The sequence below is a fragment of the Aythya fuligula genome, chromosome 1 (assembly GCF_009819795.1).
Source record: "Aythya fuligula isolate bAytFul2 chromosome 1, bAytFul2.pri, whole genome shotgun sequence".
Classification (NCBI taxonomy): Eukaryota; Metazoa; Chordata; class Aves; order Anseriformes; family Anatidae; genus Aythya; species Aythya fuligula.
In genome coordinates, this window is record NC_045559.1 from 17,253,125 (window position 1) to 17,270,967 (window position 17,843).

The following is a 17,843-nucleotide window of genomic DNA, read 5'->3' on the forward strand; positions in this document are numbered from 1 at the left end:
CAACCAGTTTTCAATTTGCCTCACTGTACACTTACTTAGCCTGTACTTCATCAGTTTGTCAATGGTGATATTATAGTAGACAGTGATGGAAGCCTTTCTAAAGTCAAGATAAATATCCTCTTATCCACCAAGTCAGTCATTACATTGCAAGAGGCTTTCAGATCAGTCAGGCTGTGTTTTGCTTTTCAAAAGTCCATGTTGTCAATAGACTCCCAGTCACCTGTCCTTCATATTTTTGAAATGGTTTCCAAAATGATTTTCTCTACCACCTTCTCAGGGATTGAGATGCATATGACTGACTTGTAGTTCACAAAATCCTCCTTTATGCCCTCTTTGAACATAAAAGTGACATTTTATTTCTTCCTACTATTAGTTCTGTAGAATCCTCCCTGATTACCATATCTCTCAAAGATAACCCTTAAAAACAGTGGCTTCACAATGATATTGACAGTGCTCCATATCTTTAGTTCTTATGGACTTGTATCTCTACTTTTTTTTTTTTTTTTTTTTTTTTTTTTAAATGTTCCCTAACTTGACACTCCACTTAACTTCCACTGAAGGAAGTCTTCATTGCCTGGCATTTCACCGCTCATCCTCAGAGCCTGAGATTCCTGAAGGAAAATACTATGAATAAAGAGCAAGACAGAGTTCACTGATTACCCTTACCTTTTTTGTGTCTTTCTGCACCAGAACCCCTGCTTCATTCAACAGTGGACACAAATTATCCTTACTCTTCCTTTTACTTACCCTTCATATCCCTAGCCAGATTCAACGCCAGGTGGGTTTTGGTATTCCTAACCTTACCCCTTGATGATAATGCAGTGTTTTTATATTCTTTGCAGGTGACCTGTCATTATTTCCCTCCTCTTGTATGTCTTTTTCATGTCTGATTTTTGTCAGAATCCACTTGTTCATCCATGCCAATCTCTGATCAACTTAGCTTGATTTTCTGCTTATTGGGATGGACCATTCTTGAGCTTGAAGGAGGTAAGTGTGAAAATCTTGTCTCCAGGTCCATCTGTATAATTTCTGAACATAGACCCCTGAACATATCAAAGTCTGTTCCTCTGATACCCAGAATTGTAATCTTACTATTTACCTCATTCCGTTCTCTGAAGATCCTGAACTTTACCATCTCATGGTAACTGCAGCCAAGGCTGTCCCCAGACCTTTACATTCCTCCAATTTCTTCCCTTTTGTAATTATTATGCTCAGCAGAGCACCTCTGCTACATCCATAGCCACATTCATGTTGTATCCATATCTCTCCATCTCAGTATGCCAGTTACATGGGCTATTCTGCCACATCTACATGATCCCAACTGCAACTGTCCTACATCTGCAGTTTATTTCACACATCATGTTTATTCCCACATCATGTTTATTTCTCATGCCATGCTCATCAGTTTACAGATTTAACCAGTTGAAAATATCCAGGAGACTGGGAAACCTCTTCCAATGATTGACTGGCTTCATGGTGAAAACGTTTCTCCTATACTAACTTGGAAGTTCTCGTTTCAGTCTATATCATTTTCTCATCTTCTCATCATGGACAATTTTAAAGAGCTTGGCTCCATCTTCTTGACAACTTCTTCACAGGTACTGAGGTTGATGTTAAATCTGTCCAAAGGGAATTCCTCTCCAGGGTGATTTTCATGATTGTTAACAGATTGGAGAACTGGAAGTAGCATCAGCAAAAGAGTTCACCTCAATAAGAACTGCTTGAGAGACTAAAGATTTCTAGATCAGAATCTGACTAATTTTACTACATACCTGGAATCTTCCCCAAAAGACAGCATAAGCAGTAGCATATGCTAGATTTTGTAGTCTGTTAAGTAGTACACTGATTATAGCAATTATTATAATATGTCCTCTAATTAATGACAACGAATGTCTGGAAGACTGTGAAATATTGAAGCTTGCTGAATTAACAAACAAAAGCAATTGAAGTACCAAGAATAATTCATGAAAATATGACATGACAGTTAAATTCCTACTACTTTTGATATTTCATAATTTGATACTGTAATGTGTTTTTCAGAAAAAAAAAAAAAAAGAAAAAAAAAAGAAGATAGTTTAATCATATGAGCTGTCACTAAAACACTATAATATTTAATTTTTGTTGAGAGGTGGAAAGTGATTGCCAGTTTTAGTGTAGATTACACAACAAGCAGATTAATGAAGTGAGAGAGGTTATGCTATATTATCATCTAGTAATTATCATTTAATAATTATCATTACTATGATTTCTTAGCACTTGATTTCTCATATAAATCTTGCTGTTGGCATCAGAAAGGGCAGATTGAGATGGTTTCTCTCTTTTGTTTCTTTGTTTCTTTGTTTCTTTTTTTTTATTATTTCTCTCTCTCTCTCTCTCTCTTTTTCTTTCTTTCATTTTTTTTTTTTTTTTTCTTGACTTTGTTCTCAGGAGGCACTTACTTGATCAGAGTAGAATATAATGACAAAAAAGCCTCCTGGATGCTCTGTTATCTCAGAGTAGCACTTTTCCCATCATTAAGCTCTACAGCAGCTTTTCCCTCCTGTTTCTTCCCAGGAAGAAAGAGCAAACACAGGAGAGGGAAACGCATGACACTAAGAAGGGGTCAATCAGAAGGACTCAGTCTTCACTTTAAAGCACAAAGATTTCTTCTGGCTTTGAGTACTGCAACTAGCATCCATACTTTTGTAATCTTGAAGTTAGATTGCTACAGCATATTCTATATGGACTATATATGTTCCCTGTCTGGAAACTAGTCTTTGGCCAAAATGTAGTGGCTTGCTCACTGTAGAAGGGATTCAGAGATGGACTGAAAACATGACTGGAGATAAGAAGCAGGTCCCCAGACGATAAAGAAGCTGAGAACAAGATACGTTTAATTTAGAAATATTAAAAATAAGAGGAAGTCAATTTATAGAAAACAGCATATAGTATACAAAAAGTAAATAAGAAATTAGTCTTTAAACTTTCATTATAAAAGGATATGGCAACTTGTATTTCAGGGAATAGTTTTATTATTGATTGAACTGGAAAATGTACAGGATGTTTTCAATTACTTCTGGTGCCTAAATTGTTAAAACATGCTACTAGCCATTGAGTCAGTCACAGAAGAGCAAGCTAACAGGGTAACTGCTCTTGCCTACCATTGCACTAGTCTAACCCAGACCTGACACTGATGAAGATATCTTAGTCTGTGCCTCTAGATCTGATTGAAACTTTACTTCAGGGACTGAAATGAAATCAGAACAGTTATATTTGTCTTTAAGACATATTTATTTCCACTCCAAGTAAGGAAGTTGTCTCTTCACAAATTGTGTAGAGTTCAGCACATCATTTATTGTCTTTTTATTTTTTTTCAGACAATTCATTACCTTATTGCTTAATTCTGGGTGACATGTTTGTCCATCCTCCGAAGTTTTTTCTGTGTCTGTAAGACAGAAAACAACTTAAGAAAATTGAGTTCTTGAAGGCATGCATTCTAGAATACCAAAAGGCCTTACATTAAGATTGGTCATTTCTGCTTGCTTTCCAAATAGAAGTAAATCATAAATCAGTTCTACATTGATGTAAGAAAGGCATAACAATATGATATCTAATAGGACTGACTAATCTATCTGAAGTTTAAGCTAGTATGAATCTTTTGGAGATGTTGTACGTGGTTCGAAATCAAGTAGATGAAATGAGGACATTTAAGTAGAGTATTGCATATGCTTATTGCATAGGAGATGCAGTTTTGTTTTTTTTTGTTGTTGTTGTTTGTGTTTTTTGTTTTTTATTTATTTATTTATTTATTTATTTTTTGCTATACATATTACTGTGTCAGCTAATACTTTAAGACCAATAAGAAAGGGCTTGTTTATTCCTAATAAATAAATAAATAAATAAAACTGCACTTGACGAATTGTCTTTAGTTATAAAGTTATAAATGGCTTCCATTGGAAGGGATCTTAAAGATCCCTTCCCTAGTTCCCTACTTCTCCCCTAGTTCCAACTCCTCTGACATGGGCAGGGATGCCACCTACTAGATCAGGTTGCCTAGGGCTTCATCCAATCTGGTCTTGAACACCTCTGGTCATGAGGCATCTGCAACCTCTCTGGACAATTTGTTCCAGTGCCTCACCACCCTTGGTGAAGAATTTTTTCATAACCTCTAATCTAAATTTCCCCTCTTTTAGTTTAAAACCGTTTCCCCTCATGCTCTCATCTGACTGAGCAAACGTTCTTTAGTTGGGAGGAGTCATGCTAAGTCCCAACAGCCTTGTCAACTGAGGGCTACTTACAAAAATATTTTTACACTATAGCTGGAGGAATGAATAGAAGTATGTATATGACAGTTTGAGCTAAGACGAAGCATTCTTTTACTTCAGCTATAAGATAAATGACAATAACAGATACCAGCTCTGTGCTATGTGACAAAAGTAAATTTGCTTGAAGAACTGCACTTATTACTAATGAAGTGCCCAAGGAAAATATCCTCAACATACATATAAGTAAAAAAGTGCAAAGGATGCTGAACGAGGATTGTTATGACAAAAATTATAGCGCGAATAGGAAAAGGCACACCCCTAATTTTTATCTATCGATTTCACTTTTCAGTAACATGTACCAGTTAACTGAGCATCTCCAATTGCTGTTCAGACTTTAAGATGTGTGTTCTTTAACTTAGGAATGTATCTTATGGCTAAATTTTAGGAAGGTAGTGAAAATATCATCTTTAATTCCCTGAATAATGAGAGACAGGTGCCTCTGAAGACCTCTACAAGAGATAGCCTTTCTGCTTTACTTAATCATTTAAACATAAGCAGGCATGTCCTTTTTCTATAGATTTTCAAAAACATCTTCTATCATTCATTGATTCAAGGGAATGGGTTTGCTCTACTGCCATCTACATTTTAAGTGTGAAAGCATTGATGGAGCCACACAGACTAGTTAAGCAAACTCACTATACATCATTAGTAGAACTGGACAAAATGTATTGTTGCAGAGACATATATTTTGTACCTATTCCAGGCATTAATAAAAAAATATTTGTTTATTAACTGAATTATTTTATCATGTTTAAAAATTAGGATCTAAATATCTTAGCCTCATCCTAAGCAAGTGATATTACACTTGTTCAGTGCTCTTTCACTTTGCAATGCTACAAATGGAACAGAGTAACAGGGAAAGGAATTACAAAAGAACGAATCAAATTAATTTAACCAATGGAATTGAACAAAGAGTAGGTATTATTTACTGTACACAACAGTGGAACAATCAGGGCTGCAGACTTTTCCTTAGAAAGTGTTTACCCTGGCAATGATTTTGTGCAAGTAAGATTTTTCTTTATTTGAGGAATATGATATAGGATAGAGATTATGTTTTATTCTTCCTATGAAACATATAGAAGTACACTGTCCTGAAATGTAATTATGTATTGGCATCAAGAGACATCTGACCCTGCATCTTATTACATACTGTTTATTTTTATTTCATTTCCTTTCATTTTCTCTTAAAATAAGAAAATATATATCTTCATATTCCCCTGTGATATTAAGTCACAAAAACATCATCTACAATTAAAGTAACAAAAATAAATTTACAAATTCAGCTATATAAGACATATGCCAGTCACCTCTGACCTTCTCTGAGAACGATTTACTTGTCCATTTCAAGTCTCTTTCTACTTCATTCAGCAAGTAAGGACTAACAATGAAGGTCTCTGAAAGAAATCAGCAGAGTATATGAAGTTTTGACAAGGCAAACAACATTTCCAATCACACCTTGAAGTTCATAAGATATTGTTGAACAAAAAAATATTATGAAGGTGTACATTTAATCATGTTTTAGCTCCAGAAGAATATGTTCTTCCTGAATTGTCTTAACCGAAGACTAATAGACTCAATTTACTTAAGCATCTGTTCAGAGGAAATGGTGCTCAAAAGCTGCAATATGACTATGTGGATTTGAATGCTGTAAACCATCTAAATCATACTCAGACTTTCTTTTAGATCATGAAACATAGATTTTCCAAAGTGAAATTAAATTTATGAAGGAAAAATCATTGGTAGTTGATGATTAGTTCTGAAAATAATGGTGATGACAAAGTAGTGAATTTAAGCTACAAAGTAGATTACCAATCTATTTTTCTGGACGTATCTTCACAGAAACAGTTTGGCTTACCTCAGATACCTTTGCTAAAGTTAATACCTAGTACGTTCTGATATGAAGTTGGGAGATATGCCTAATATACCAGTATTGACAGTTTTTAGAGTGAGTATGAATATTCTTAGTGGTAGAATATATCAGTATTACATAGGTGCCACATTTGTCTAGAAATGAGTGATGTTAAGGACAGCTACTGAAGACATGGTGAGAAACTTCATAAATTCAGGCATAAGGATTATTTATTTATTTATTTATTTATCATTTTCTAGTCTTTCTCTCTATTGTTAATGTGCAATATAGGCTTTGTACAGAGAAAGTTCTCAACTCAGAAGCATTTTTTTTTATATATATATATACTGTGCTTATGATGCTGTCACTAAAGCGTGTTGCAGTGAAATGTAGGCTAATCCATGCTGAATATGAATTCCCATATTCTTCAAAATAAGTTAGTAAGCTTCATGTTGTGTCTTCACAGTGACTGATATGAAAACCTTGCCAGGGATCTATTCTTTCTTTCATCAATAGACTATGAGTCATAATTAGATTTAGAATTGAAATGGAATTAGAAATCTTTGAGAGGGAATCTGAAAGGAGCTTGGAGTCTCAGATCTCTTTCTTGTGTTGTTGTGGTAATTATGAAAGACAGGTCTTGTTTGGGCCAAAAGTGTTGGTATCACAAAAAGAATCATGAGGGCTTTGGAAGAAAATGAAGACTGCTTTCACTTCAAACATATTTGGATTAAATTTTGCCAGCTATACATTTTCATTTGTAATTGTCTTGCTCAAAATTATAAGTGAATAGCATTGGAATACTGGAGCCATGCTGAATTATTGCCAGGTAATATATTATTGACTGTAGAAGCCATTCTTTCAAGAAGTTATTAGGATATCTGAATTTTCCTTCTGAAATCTTTGAACTGAATTAAATCTGCAATAGGTCATGTGAAAACAATTTAGGGAGACGTAAAGAGAGAGAGTTCTGATATTTCAGGACTCTCCCTCTTTATGTGTTGTAAACTGGTAATTTCAAATCTTCCATGATTAAAATGGTTTCAAGTGGATACATCTGAAAGGACATAAAAAAGAAAGAAAGAAAAATGAACAAAAAATCCAGGAGCTGAAGGCCTCTTTTAGTTTGTCATTCTCAGATGCTCTGGGAGAGGACAAATTCTATCCAAGCAGGAGATTATTTACATGCTTCTGACTTGAGAAGATGGTATGGGGATCAGCTGGGCTCCAGAAATCTACTGTCATGAAGACTTCATAGATCAAGGCAATATTGGAATGAGGCAAACAGGTATTTCAGAGGTTACATGCACAGCCAGATAGGAAATTATCTGTGATACTAAACCTGAAGTTTTCTTCAGACATATATGATATAGTGGTGAATATTTTAATAAAGTAACCCTAATTAAAATAATGTACTGTCTTCTGAATAAGCAAATATTAACCTGCTCTTTAACTATGTAGTGAACAACCAGTTGTTTTTCTTTATGTATAACCTAAGTACCACTGTTACTCATTAATCAGTTATGTTTTAATTGTGTTTCAATTTTTAAATTGCAAAAATAAATCTTCCTCATACATTAGAGCCTTTATTTTCATACATGCCCATAGTCATAGATTATACCTCTGAACGTCTGGATAATTTTGAAAGGTTCAACGCAGTATTCTCCATTCATGCAGACAGCAAAGTTCTAAAGCTATAATCCTTCTTAGAGATTTGAGTGGAGAAGTTCGACCTGAACTTTTTCCCCCCCCCCCCCCAGAAGAAAAGTAAAATAAGCAACGGTCTTGCTACTTAATTTTTCCATATAAAAATGCAAGAGATTGTAGGTAGTGTACAATAATAGCTGTGACACAACCGGTCAGAAAAGAGATCACAGTTGTAAATTAATTGTAAACGTGTGTTTGAAATAGGAATAGATTTTTATTTTTTTTTTTTGTAAGTATCTTCTCCATTTAAACATCTGTTAAATATATATAACTATGGTTCCCAATTTCATTAGAATTTTCTAGGGCTTAATGTACGTATATGCCTCTGCATTTTTGGATGAAGAATAGAAGATTCTTCCATCTACCTTAAAAATAGAATTTAAATATTCTAAATCATAGGTATATTTTGTTAATTATTTCTAGCTAAACATATGATGATTTAACATTTACTACAATTTAAGCAGCATCTCTTTGATTTTTTATCACCAACATAGTAAGTATATTTTGCTTTTGAAATAGTGTGCTGCAAAAGATTTCTTTTGTGCAAGGAGCTTTCCTAAAGTGATTCTCATATCTTTTTACAAAATAGATGCACAGAATGAAAGTTGCATATTGAGAAATGGCACTTTTAATGAATAAATCCTCAAAGTTTCCACTAAACTTACTCTATAAATCACTTTGACATTTTAGATAAGTATCATATTCTTTCCCTATTCCTTTGTTAAAAGAGTCCATAGAGTTGCTTTTAGCTTGTGAAAGATAAGAAATATCTGACTGTATTTTTACTAGTTGCATAGACACAAAGTGAAAAAAATGAAGTCTACTTTTTTTTTTTTTTTTTTTTTTTTTTTTAAACTTTGGTTGTATCACTATGGAAATGGACATGCAATTTAGTCTGTGTAAAACTTTAAACAACCATGACTGCTTCTGCTTACATATTCATCTTAATCTTATAATGCCATTGGAGTCACACATTTAAATCATGTTTTTAATGCATTTGATATGGAGCATGGTGTCCTGAATGAGTTCACTGGATTTATTTTCTACAAAGTCTTAGACTGGCTTAATGTAATAACCTCTTATCTTTAAATTTGAATATAGCTGTGACAGATCTGTATTTGCAAAATTGTTGTGATGAGCTTACTTTAAGTAGAGGCTATTAAAGCAAATTTAAGAAATGTTTCTTTCAGCAGGTTCACACATATCATAGCATAAGAGATCAAGAAGTTTAAAAAAGAAAATGCTATGATGTCCCTTTAATGGATTCAAAGGAACATTTTGTTTATGTTTACTCTGCAACCTCTGTTCCTTTCTGATACTCATAGTCATGCTCAACAGACACTCCAGAGCCTTTCTTTTAGTTCTCACTTGCCCCAAGCCATAGTTGGAATCATTCAGATCCCCATAGATCCCCAAACTTTTGTCACTGTCAAAATTTACTTAGTTTATAGTAATAAGCAAAGTCTCCGCTGCCTCTTGATCATTAACATAGAAATGCCCTCATATTAGGTCTAAATTTTGTAGAAGTGTTTGCACAGTGCCTAAGAAATTTCTCAGTCTTTGACAACTGCTGGGGAAGAAAAGGGAAAAGGAAAGGGAAGGGGGAAAGGTGAAAAGGAAGGGGAAGGGGAAGGGGAAGGGGAAGGGGAAGGGGAAGGGGAAGGGGAAGGGGAAGGGGAAGGGGAAGGGGAAGGGGAAGGGGAAGGGGAAGGGGAAGGGGAAGGGGAAGGGGAAGGGGAAGGGGAAGGGGAAGGGGAAGGGGAAGGGGAAGGGGAAGGGGGAGGGGGAGGGGGAGGGGGAGGGGATGGAGAAGGGAAGGGGAAGGGGAAGGGGAAAAAGGAAACAAATTCTCAAGCTCTTGTGTTCCAGTTTCCTTCCTACAGAGTCCATATCTTCAGTGAATGATAAATCATGCTATCAATACTTGAAGGCATGAAAAAGAAGCTGTATGACATAACAATGTTCAATGCAATTTATCTTGAAATATGACACATAAGAGTCTTAATTTGAAATATTTTTTTCCTTTCATTCTTATGAATATGTACATATAAATATGTACTTCTTCATCCTGCTACATCTTTTTAGGCTTATTTTTACATACCAGACCTAGATGAACAACTAGAGTAGCTGACATTGGTAGGGACAGATTTCATACAAAAACAATGACTCCCAATTAGGAAAAATAGTAATATAAATTTGGAGTGTGACCGCAACTGGGAAAATATTGTAAAGAAAAGTATGAAAATTCATTCAATTTGTGAAGCTAAGTAAAATAAATTGCCTGTTCTTCAAATGTTAATAACATAGGAATGTATTCATACGAGTGTTTCTAAGAAGCCAAATAAGAAAATAAAAAATGTAATTTTTACAAAAAGTGTATTAGTAATGTGCCTCTCTCAACCTGTTAGCAATCTGTTGCAGCCCGATAAACAGGTGGACTTTCTTTGTTATAGAGACAACTTTCTGGTTCATTTTCAACTCCTAGTGTCCTTGATTCTTTCCTGCAGAGCTGTTTTCCAGCCATCTAGCCCCAGTTTGTATTGATGCATGGGGTTATTCCTCCTCAAGTGCAGGACTTTGCACTTACCTTTGCTGACCTGGATGAGGTTCATTTTCATCTATTTTCCTGGCCTGTTCAGATCCTTTGAATGGAAGAATATGGTCTATCAGCCATTCCTCACCCTTTTGTTTACAAATTTGATGAAAGCGCACCTTGTGCCATCATCCAGGTCATTAGTGAAGAAGTTTATACTAGTAGTGACTGGTCATCATGCTGCTGATCACAGGCCTTTAAGACCAGCAATTTATCTACTTTTCTGTCTGCCTCATCATCTACTTTTCTCCTCTGTATTTTATATGTTTGTCACTAAGGATGTTATGGTAGACAGTGACAAAACCCTTGCTAGATGATATAAAGAACATCTACCGCTCTCTCAGCTGAGCCAGCCGTTTCATACAAGGTTATTTAATTGGTCAGGCAGAATTTTCCCTTCATAAATCCAAGCTGATATTTCCTCATCACCTTCTTGTGCTTCATATATTTAGAAATAGTTTCCAGGATGATTTGCTCTATCACTTCAGGGGCTGAGGTGAGTCTTACTGGCCTTTATTTTCCCACGTCCTTCTTCTTGATCTTCACACTTGAGTCAGGAGATGCCAAACTACAGAGGAATCTGTGTTTATGATTGATAAGTGAAAGTTGACTTGTCTAGGCGGAAGACTGAAAAATCCTACCCTGTAGTCATTAAAGGCAGTGTTTTTGAAACAGAAGGTAAAAGAGATGGATGTATATATGCAGAATAGAAATATGTTTCGAAAATAAATGAAACAAGCAAATCAATAACCAGCCTGAAGACTTCTAAAACTGATTGTAATTTAGTACAATTGGCAGCATGGTCCAGTTTGAGTAGGAGAAGTGAAGTATTTTCACCTGTATCCTGTACAGGTTAGGACTTGTATACCCCAGTTAAGTCATTCTCCAATATATTGGCCCTTCAAGGTTCAAACCCTCCAGACATTCTTTTCAGCTGAACTAAAGCCTGTCTGAAACATCTTGAAAGAACTAGCAAAACCCAAGTTTGTTAGCGGACCCCTATTAAAAAAAATGCATTCTGATCTTCTCTGGAAAAACACAAATACTTCAGGAATCACCTCAATATAAATAAGTACTTTCCATGGCTTTTGCTGTTGCTCAGATTTGGGTTCTTAAGGCAGAATGAATCTTGAAGTGCCAAGTCTGTGTTAGGCACCTTAGTGTAACAATTTATAATCTTAATACATGCATAAAACCCCCTGAATTTGTGTTGATGATGGAAAAGGACTTAGTGGAGAGAATGAGGAGACTTTTTTTTTCAGTTACAGGTGTATGATTTACAAAGTAGAACATAAATCTGGAAAATTTTAGTGATAGCAGGTAATCTACCTGTGGTTTTCAATAGTGTGAGGTAAATGAACTAAAATCTAATGTAGGGCATACAAAGATTACTGGAAGCTAATTTATTCTCTGGCAGATGTGTTCTGTCAATATAGAAGCCACAAAGAAAAAAAATGCAAAAGCCACAGAGACATTTGGTACTTTGAATTATAGAAATAGTCTTCATAACTATTTTGTAGGTGAACTTTATGTTGTAGATGATTTTTCTAAGGTATTAAACATGAAATTGTGAAGAATGTGATGTTAATGAGAGTGTTAACAACAAATATCATGATTGAAAAATAAGAATAAAAAAAAAAAGTAGTAGAGTTGCTTTTTACCCCAAAGCAGGGAGGAAAAGATGTACAAAAGACAGAATTTTCCTAGCAAATTATTTTTTCAACAATGCATGCAGAAACTGCAGGCCTATGGCTGATATAAAATTTTTAATTTTTATGAAACAAAGCTTCCGGGAAAAAATACATACAGCATTTGTTTCACTATTTGCAAATTTAGGTAACAAGAAGTGGAACTTTATCATCCAGAAATGTAAGCAAAAAATAAAACATATACCACCAAAAGTGAAAGATCACATCAATGAATGTATTGCTGAGATAAGCAAGTTGTCCATTAACAGCAAAAGGCAGTGATATTATTCCATAGGCTGGACCTTGTTTACATGATGCCACTGTTATAAAAGGGGAAAACTATAGATGGAACAAACACTTCTTCCAGGAAAGGAGAAAAAAGCTAGATTCAAAGTCAAAAAGATTAGAAATAGATTATGGATAAAACAAGGTAGTTAAATAGCATCAAAGAAATCCTTAGGAAAAGCAATACTTTAACTAATACCTCTCGAGATGCTTCAGAACATCAAGACAAAAGAAGAGTGATGAGAGTGATAGGATGATTTAAACTTTATATCAAAGCTTCTGCTCTTTTTTTTTTTTTTTTTTTTTTTTTTTTTTTTTTTTTTTGAGGATGAGACATAAGAATAGCTGAACTTTGCAAAATGGTGTTGAACATTTCAATACCAGAGCGAGCAGACTGACAGATACACACTGGTCCCTGTCCCTTAGTTACAAACTTTGTTTTTTACTGTTTGCTTCTTGTTAGATTAGAGATTCATGTTGGTTCCAAATTCTGACTTAGACTTCTCATTGTTCAGTTCTAGGAGCAGTACTATAACTACATATATCAACTCTGCAGAAAAAGTGTGGGTTATTCATATGACATTTCATCAGCTACAACATGCCATCTGGCTTTTTCTTTAGTATCTTTCATGCAAGTGTCTTGTTTACAGCACTAGTTAGACAAGATAGAGCAATGTCAAGCTGCAGGCAAAGTAACATTTAAGCTTTGATAGGTAAAAGCTAAAAAGCTAGTATGGTAACTTTGCCAATCACATGCCTATTGAAGTACTCATGCAGAGTTACCCACTGTTGTAGGTATTTCTCAAGTCCAACAATCTGGTACCAGGAGACTGGAAGTAGGATGGTTCATGTACACTGTGGACAGTTATTGACCTGATGAAGCTTGACAAAAAGTCTACAGTATCTTATTTCCCACCAGTACATATTTCTAATTTACCCTTTTTGCCATTGAGAAAGCCTGTGATGACCAACATCTCTTGTACAATGGAATAGGAATAGAATTGCCTTCATTTTTGTTTTCTTCATTGTATTCCAACCAAGTCAGTAAAGCATGAAGAAGTAAGGGATATGTTTTAAAAAATAAAATAAAAAAAATCAAGGCTCTGTTATTTTCAGATGTCTAAGAGCACTAGGTGAAAGGAAACTATACTTTCTAAAGCCATATGAAAATTTTAACAACATACAACAATCAGAAAAAGGCATTTCTATTCTGATTGTTCATGATATTGTCTTCTACGAATTCTTCCTCTTTTTTCTTTTATTTTTTTTTTTTACATTTTTTTTTTTCTTTCTTATTTTTTAAAAGACATTTAGATCTTCAAATCCTTTTTCAAATCTTCATATCTTTACACTTTCAAATCTTTAAAGGATCTTTAGTTACACAAATGAAAGATAGAAAAGCCTTTTAGAGAGGTTGAAAAATTTTGGTGATTTATTCATACCCAACCAGTATTGTACTATTAATTGCAGATTATTATATAGCTGAAGAGTGGTTTTAATAGTTTGTGCATATTAAAAATGATATTAGTGAATATAGTAAGAGGAGTCTTAACTCTCTATTTTCATCTCCAAAAGAAACTCATTGTTCAAGTATCAAAAATTGGCTTGCTCTGAAAAAGAAAATCCTCTCCAGAAAACAATCACTAGCTCTTCAAGCATACACTGTGAGTGACAACTAGACTTGTTAGTAAGTTGATATATTCATTTACCATAAATAAAATCTTTGCTTAAAAGTAATGCAACAGCAAGGAGATCCTCACTCTCTCAGGACTCCTTTATGGCATAAAAGGGCCAGAGCAATGTAAGGTAGAACAGAATGCTTCAGTTTTGACCAGAGCAATTCTCTTCTCTGCATGATGACTTTATAGGGAATTACAGTAAAACAAAAAGAGAGACAACCAGACAGTGGCTCACGTGGGCTGAAGGTTCAACTGTAGCTGCTGGCAGACCAAATCACTTCTTCAATGTATATAGATCTCTAAGGCTATGTAAATATGGATGAAGGTGTGTAAAGATGATGGAGTAATAAAGGAAAACAAACAAACAAACAAAACCTTCTTTATGTCTATTGTACACTCCATTTTATAGAGATTTTGTGGAGGCATGGTTTCCAGATGTCCTTCTTCTCTTCTGCTTCAGGAAGTTTGCCCAGTAAACAGGCATGTTAATTTTCACTGAACCATCTCCTTCAATAAAACATCTATGATTTAATTAATTAATTTGCTCACAGCAGCATCCTCAACACACTTTATTCATCACGGTATTTTATTCTTTCTCCTCTAATTCCTCTCTTCTTTCCCCCTAGATAATACAACCCAAATGCAAAAATAAATAAATAAATATATACATACATACATAAATGTTTTTAACTTTATGGTTATATAACGTATGATTTTTTGGATAAAATATTAACTGACTAGTTCAATAATTTTCTATTCCAAAATCAATTAAAAACAACCACCAAATAAAATACATGTAAGATCGTTAAATACATAAAAAAATATTTTAAAGGAGTTAAAACTAAAGAATGGAATGGAATGGAATGGAATGGAATGGAATGAGAAAGGATAGGATAGGATAGGATAGGATAGGATAGGATAGGATAGGATAGGATAGGATAGGATAGGATAGGATAGGATAGGATAGGACGGGATGGGATGGGATGGGATAATAGGATGGAATGGAATGGAATGGAATGGAATGGAATGGAATAGAATAGAATAGAATAGAATAGAATAGAATAGAATAGGATAGAATAGAATAGAATAGAATAGAATAGAATAGAATAGAATAGAATAGAATAGAATAGAATAGAATAGAATAGAATAGAATAGAATAGAATAGAATTATTATGGTTGGAAGAGACCTTCAACATCATCTGGTCCAACCGTCCCCCTAACACCCATATCACCCACTAAACCATGTCCCTAAGCACCATGTCCAACCCTTTCCTTGAACACTCCCAGGGACAGTGATGCCACCACTTCTCTGAGAAACCCATTCCAATGCTTGACTGCTCTTCTGAGATTATTAATTTTAACCTAAACCTTCCCTGGTGCAACTTGAGGCCATTCTCTCTAGTCCTATCACTAGTTACCTCGCAGAATCACAGAATCACAGAATTTCTAGGTTGGAAGAGACCTCAAGATCATCAAGTCCAACCTCTGACCTAACACTAACAAGTCCTCCACTAAACCATATCACTAAACTCTACATCTAAATGTCTTTTAAAGACCTCCAGGGATGGTGACTCCACCACTTCCCTGGGCAGCCCATTCCAATGCCTCACAACCCTCTCAGTAAAGAAGTTCTTCCTAATATCCAACCTAAACCTCCCCTGGTGCAACTTAAACCCATTTCCCCTCATCCTGTCACCAGGCACGTGGGAGAACAAACCAACCCCCACCTCGCTACAGCCTCCTTTAAGGTACCTATAGAGAGCGATAAGGTTGCCCCTGAGCCTCCTTTTCTCCAGGCTGAACAAGCCCAGCTCCCTCAGCCGCTCCTTGTAAGACTTGTTCTCCAGGCCCCTCACCAGCTTCGTTGCCATTCTTTGGACTTGCTCGAGCACCTCGATGTCTTTCTTGTAGCGAGGGGCCCAAAACTGAACACAGTACTCGAGGTGCGGCCTCACCAGAGGTGAGTACAGGGGGACAATCACTTCCCTAGCCCTGCTGGCCACACTGCTTCTTATACAAGCCAGGATGCTGTTTGCCTTCTCAGCCACCTGAGCACACTGCTGGCTCATATTCAGCTGACTATCAACCAATATTCCCAGGTCCTTCTCTGCCAGGCAGCTCTCCAACCACTCATCTCCCAGCCTGTAGCTCTGCTTGGGGTTGTTGCACCCCAGGTGCAGGACCTGTCACTTGTCCTTGTTGAACCTCATACAGTTGACCTCAGCCCATCAGTCCAGCCTATCCAGATCCTCCTGCAGAGCCTTCCTGCCCAAAGGAAGGGAACTTCTCACTTACCTGTGAGAAGAGGCTGACCCCCAGCTCCCCATACCTTCCTTTCAGGTAGTTGGAGAGAGTAATAAGGTCTGCTCTGAGCCTCCTCTTTTCCAGACTAAAGAACCTCAGTTTCCTCAGCCACATAAAACATGTTCCAGACCCTTCACCAGCTTTGTAGGAAAGTTCCAGACCCTTCACCAGTTTTGTAGGAATAGAATAGAATAGAATAGAATAGAATAGAATAGAATAGAATAGAATAGAATAGAATAGAATAGAATAGAATAGAATAGTTCGTAAGGAAGGGATTCATTTAAAGCTTTTTGATATAGTTCAACTGCCTGACTACTTTGGGGCTAACCAAATGTTGAAGGGCATTATCCAATTGCCTCTTGAACACTGACAGGCAGGGAGCATCAACTACCTCTTTATGAAGCCTATTCTGGTATTTGACCACCATCATGGTAGTGACATTTTTCCTGATGTCTGGTCTGAACCTCCCCTGGTGCAGCTTTGTTCCATTTCCACGCATCCTGCCATTGGTTACCAGGGAGCAGAGACCAACACCTTCCTCTCCTCAGGAAGCTGTAGAGAGCAATGAGGTCACCTCTTAGCTTTCTTCTCTCCAAACTAGACAACCCAAGTGTCCTCAGCCTCTTCTCACAGAACATGCCTTCCAGACCTTTTACCAGCTGTGTTGTCCTCTAAATGGTTTCAAGGACCTTAACATTTTTATTTTATTTTTTTTTAAATTGTGCTAAACATAGTGTGAGAATCGCCTCTTTTCACCAGCTGGCTATGCTGTTTAATACATCCCAAAATGCAGTTTGCCCTCTTGGCTGCCAAGAAAACCTGCTGGCATATGTTGAGCCTACTGTTAACCAGAACCCTCAGATCTGGCAGCTGGACATCAGCAGATCCAGCTGCCCTCCAGCTGCTCATCTCCCAGTTTGTACCTGTGCTTGGCATTACTTTTTTCCAGGTGCAGAACACAGCATTTACTTTGTTGAACTTAAGCCATTGCTAATTGCTCAGTGCTCCAACCTACCTACATTCCTCTCTGCAGAAGGAGAGAAAAGAAGAAAATAGAAAAGGGATAAAAAAGTAAAAAAAAAAAAAAAAAAAAAAAGGTCTGATATTTGAAATGGGTTGGATGGAATGGATATGCATGGAGACAGAAAGATTATCCCACATTACAGAAACTGCAGCAGAAAGAGCTTACGTATCATCACAGTCAAGAGGTTTGAAAAAGTATTTCATTCAGTTGGTATGACTCAGAAAAAAATAAAATAAAAAATTAAAAAATATATATATTTTGTTCTTTGTAACATAAGGGGCCAAACTAGTCTTCTGGATTGTGTATGGAAATAAAAAAATAATAATTCACTGTGCCTCTACTGATACTAAATACACCTGAACTGAATTATTTCCTACTCTTCCAATTTTTACAATGTGTGCTTAAACTGA